The sequence below is a fragment of the Mugil cephalus genome, chromosome 15 (assembly GCF_022458985.1).
Source record: "Mugil cephalus isolate CIBA_MC_2020 chromosome 15, CIBA_Mcephalus_1.1, whole genome shotgun sequence".
Classification (NCBI taxonomy): domain Eukaryota; kingdom Metazoa; phylum Chordata; class Actinopteri; order Mugiliformes; family Mugilidae; genus Mugil; species Mugil cephalus.
This window is the reverse complement of record NC_061784.1, coordinates 43,468-48,993: the sequence shown is the minus strand read 5'-3', so window position 1 is coordinate 48,993 and position 5,526 is coordinate 43,468.

The following is a 5,526-nucleotide window of genomic DNA, read 5'->3' as shown; positions in this document are numbered from 1 at the left end:
CACAAGGTAAGTCTCTTAGAACCTCAGTGGGTACAGGAAAAGGTTATTTTTCTGGGCCGTGTTCTCAATGCTGAAGACAAAAAATTTGTTCAAACTGTTGATGAGAAAGGAGGCCACATAACCTCTGTGTTGGTGCAAGAACATAGTGACAAACTCAGACCTGTGGGCTATTATTACTGTAAACTGGACCCTGTGGCACCTGTAATCTCTCACAGCCCCACGGCCGTGAGAGATAGCATGTCAGCTGAAAGAGCTCTGCTGGCCACCAGAGACATTGTGGCCTACTCTGATGTCACTCCTATTTTCCCTCATGCAATAACTCTTCTACTTAATGATCAGACATCTTCTCATTTCTCTGCTGCTCGATTTGTCTGGTACCATCCAAATCATCCAAATGTTGAATCATCCAAATGTCACCATTAAAAGATGCAACACACTGAACCCAGCCTCTCTCCTCCCCCTCCCAGAGGATGGAGAACCACATAGCTGTCTTGATATGTTAACCTTGTTTGCACCCCCAGGCCTGACCTGAAGGATGAACCCATCCCCAATTCATCCCCAACACTGCTGTCCTGGACTCTGGACTGCTCCCTTTCCACTACTCAGCACAATCTGCAGAACTGGTAGCACTCACAACAGCGTGTAAAGTGGTGAGTCTCAGAAAATCTCACCTGCACAACCTATACGGACTCACGTTACGCATTTGGTGTAGCGCAGGATTTTGGTTGCCTCTGGAAACACAGAAACTTTCTAAAATCAGATGGTTCACCTATTCAGAACCACAAACTTGTTTTGGACCTTTTAAACGCTATCCTGTTCCCTCTGCGGTTGCCATATGCAAATGTGCTGCTCATACCAATAACGCTGACCCCGTATCTAAGGGAAGTGCAAGAGCAGATGGAGCCACTAAGCAGGCTGCAATCCGTCAACCGCCTCCTTCTTTTTCTGAAATTCCCATTATCTAGTGCCGCAAAACACTCTGGTCTCTGTCTGGCTGCACTTATTCTAATAATGTATGGACAGGTCAAGTCAAGTCAACATGTATTTATATAGCACATTTTAAATGACAGCAGTCGACCACAGTGCTGCATATGGGAAGGATAGAAAGTTTAATGAATCAATAAAAAACAGTTAATGCAGCAGCAGCAATAATAGTTTGATAAAACATCAATAACAAATAGCCTAATAAAATAAATATAAAAACAAACACAGGGCAAACAGTGCAGGCAGTCATGAAAAGGATAAAAAGTTAAAAGTCAGAGTGAGAGACAGGGTCAGGATAAAATCAGGCTGAATTATACGCTAGGTGGAAGAGATGGGTTTTGTAAGGAAGATTTAAAAGTCTCCGGGGACTGGGAGGACAGAATGTGGAGGGGAAGGCTAATCCAGAGCCTTGGGGCGGCTGCTACGAGGGCTCTGTCACCCCGAGACCATAAATGAAGCAGTGCAACAGGTCAGTGAATTCCTGAAAATTGACCTCAAGCAACACTGTGCTTACCACCCAGCCAGTGGGGGTGCAGTGGAGTGTGAAAATGGAACACTGAAACAAAAATTGGTCAAATGCTGTGAAGAAAGTGGTCTTCAATGGACCACAGCACTACCACCTGTGCTTATGTATATGAGGATGAGGAAAAGAGCCAGAACTAATTTGAGTCTATTTGAAGTTCTCTTTCCAGCCCCACCAGACAACCTGGTGGGGCTTTCCTGGACAACCAGGAAAGGGTTTCCCTTCCACAACTCTTTCATGGATTCATGGACTGTTCCAGATTACGCTCACACCCCACATGTGGCAGAGTGGCAGAACGAGCAATGTGGATCTACACCAGCCACTGCACATGGGTCCAGACTCCTGTTGAGCCAGAACCATGAAAAGAAGCAGACGACAATGCCTGTATCCCCAACAGAGAATCACCAGCACACACTGGATCGGACACACAACCGAGTCCGGGCAGCATTTTTTTCATGTGTCAGAAGTATGAAGATATGTATTAAACTGTGTCTCAGGGTAACATGATAGATGTAATTTTCTAATACTTGGCATTTTTGTGATCTTTAAATGATCAATGGGGGGAAATGTGATGGGAAATTACATTTTTATTTTAACATCTCTCATATAAGCTGTCTATATTTACTAATGTAACCTTTTAGCACACACGAGTTCAAAACAAGTGAAAATATGTTCAGCAGAAGTTCACCGAAAGTTCATAATAAGTGCGACATTACATTATAATTTCTATATGTGCAGACTGAAGACCTTGACTTTGCTTGCACTTCCTCTTGACCTTCTCACCTCATTTCTATGAAGAAGTAAGAATCAAGAAATGGAAAGCACACTTTCACCAGATCCATGTGGAACAAATGGGGGTTTTGGATTAAAATTTTTTTTGTCCCCTTTCCCCTTTCGGGGTGCCCATGCTTTTGAGTTTACTCGTTTTTTTTTCCTTTGTCTCCTGCCGCACAAATTTTTTCAAAAAAACCTTTCAAAAGTGATCACGGGATCTAAATCATTACAAATTCCAAAAACCCCCTCACTTGGAATTTTTCCACAAAAAATTTTACACAACGCCCCCTAAAGGGGACATTCAAAAAGGTGAATAATTTAATAACGGGAAAAGGTGAAACAGAGGCCCCAACATTCATTCAATTTTGAGAAAGCCCATGAAATTTGAATGTACAGTTTTTTGAGAACATCGACCCACAAAACTTTTTGATAGCCCTTTGTTTAAACTGTGTCTTATTTTAACTCCCTTTCAGTTCATTTTTAAATTCCACATTAATTTTGCCCATTTCTTAAAGTTAATTTAAAAATTTAAAATTTTAAAATTTTTAAGTAACCCCAATTTTAAAATTAGTGCTTTTAAACCGCAGAATTTGTAAAAATTTAAGATTTTTTTTTTTTTCTATTTTTGAGCCCTAATTTTATTTTTCCCAGAGCCGGGAAACCCTTTGTGCTCATTTTGAAAATTTCCCTTGTCAACAAAAAAACCCTTTTCATTCCAAAATTTTTTTTGCTTTCTTTTTTAAACTTTTTTTAGCTTTCTATTAGCCCTATTAGTCCCAAAACCCAGCGCAATGTCTATGTCTGGCAGAAGTAGGTGTCCTTTTTTTGGGAAAATATTCCCTTGTCACCCTTTGTATCTTGAAAAACAAAAAACACAACCCCCAAACAAAAAACCAAAATAAAACATACACGAAAACAGCTACAGAAAGGCCAAAATGTTTAAAGAAACCACTCTCCCCTGCTTATCACATAGTCAAAAGTAAAACCCTCTAACTTCCTTAGTTATTGATTAAAAAAGAGTTTTTCCTGTATGTGTGTGCCCTCCGCCCCTTTGCAGAAAAATTTGCAAACAAACCAACAAAAGTCACACTGAGACTCGCATCATTACAAATTTTTCTCAACAACCCCCCAGTTTTTAAAAATTTTTCCACAACACCTTGACAAAACCCCATCCCATGAGGGACATTTTAAATTTAAATTTCAAAATTTGAATAATATAATAAATAAAAATAAAAAAGGTTTAAGCCCAGAGCCCCAATATTCATTAAACTTTGAACAAGACATGTGAGTCGTTTTTAAAGGAATTTTTGAAAACCCTCAATCACATGAATCTAAAAGGGTTTGGGATGCTTTTTTGTTTATCTTTGTTTAGTAACATGAATGCTGTCATATAAAAAATTCCCAAAAAAATTTACTTTCTCTTATACCCCAACATATTATGCTGCTGCACCAAAACAATACAAATTACAAAAAAAAAAACACTGCATTTTATTAAAACCCTTTCTAAGCAAAACACTCGTTTTTTAGAATGAACCAGAAACCAGAGCATAAAAAATGTTTTACAATAAATAAATGAAAAAATTCTGGAAAAACAAAGTTTTGCCTTATTTTAAGAGTAAGACCTTTTTGTGCAACAATGAAATTATTATTTCATTGCGGGCCATCTAAACCCTGAGAAACCTGCTGCTTCTATCATGTTAAGACCATCTATACCACAAACAACATACAACTTAATAAAAATAACATGCGGGATGAAAAACTGCAGGGCCCCACAAAATTAAAAAAAAAAAACTAAAAAAAAACACAGCCAAAATGAAAGGGCCCTTGACTAAAAACTGAAATCCTAATCACAATGTAGAAAAGGGCAGCAAAAAACAAAAAAAAAACTAGGGTCAAAACATTGCGGAGGCAAATACATTAAACGGGGGGCCTTTTAACAGTCTATTAGAAGAGACTGTGTCCCAAGCACATCTCCCAAATAAATCGTGTGGGGAAATAATTACATCCCCTGTAGTAAAACCCTAAAACATGGAAGAAATAAAACCAAATTAATAGATGTTAAAATTTTCATTAAATTGGTAAATTTTTGGATTTCAAATTGTATATGCCTTTTAAAATGTCTACCCTAGCAAATAGTATTCCCTGCTCCCCACTAAAAACCCAATACAACGATATTTAAATTTACATAAATTAAAATTTTTAATATACATTGTAATATACATTGGCTAAACAAGTCCAAACTCGGGAAAATCACTCCCTTAAAACAGCATTTTGCAAGTAATGTCTTCTCTTTTATAATTTATTACCATTTAGATAAAACCCCATTTAACGGGCCACTGCATTGTTTTTGTAATCATTTTCCAAAGGGAAAAGCCCTTCATTTCCTTAAAATTAGACATGTTGCTATTTCTAAAATTTGGGGTCACAATAAAACCACTCAAAAAAAAATTTGTGTTTTTCAGAAGGGACTTAAAATTTTTAAAACCTTCAAAATATTTCTTTCATGCCTCCTAAAAGATTTTGAAAAACATTTTTGAAAAATTTTTCCCCCCAAAAGTCCCCCACAGTTTGGTGGTTAGCACTTATCCCCCCTTTCGGGAAAGGTTGGGATTCAACCCACTTGGGCCTTTCGGGGGTTAAAAGTTCCCCCTGTTGGTGTGGGTTTTCTTTCGGGTATTTTTGTAGTTTTTTTTCCCCCACCCCCAAAAAGACAGGCTTGTTGGGGTTTGGGTTAATATCATCAACAGGCCCTTGTTTAAGACAACATCAATATTTTTTTATTCTTTTTAAAGAAATTTTTTTTTTAACTACTTTCTTTTCTCATTATTAATTCCACATTAAGGTGAAATTTCTTTAAGTTAATAAAAATTTAAATTTAAAATTTTAAGTAAATAAATCTCATTAGGGGTTTTTTAAGAAGAAATTTGGTTTAATTTTAAGATATTTTGTCTTTTTTTGAGTCAAATTTTTTAGTTTTTCCGAGCCAAAAACTTTGTGCTTTTTTTTGAAAATTTCCTGTCAAAAAAAAAAAACTTTTTAGATTTTTTTGTTTTCTATTGGGGTTTGTTTTTTGCCATTTTAAAAAGATTCGGGTTGGGGGCCCTCACAAAACCCCAACCACCCCCCAATCTTTATTGCTACATTGAGGGAAACAACAAACTCCGGGAAAGGTCCCCAGGGGTTTAGTGAACTCCCTAAGACCCAGTGCAAAGGGGCTATGCCTGAGCAGAATAGGTGGTGCCTAA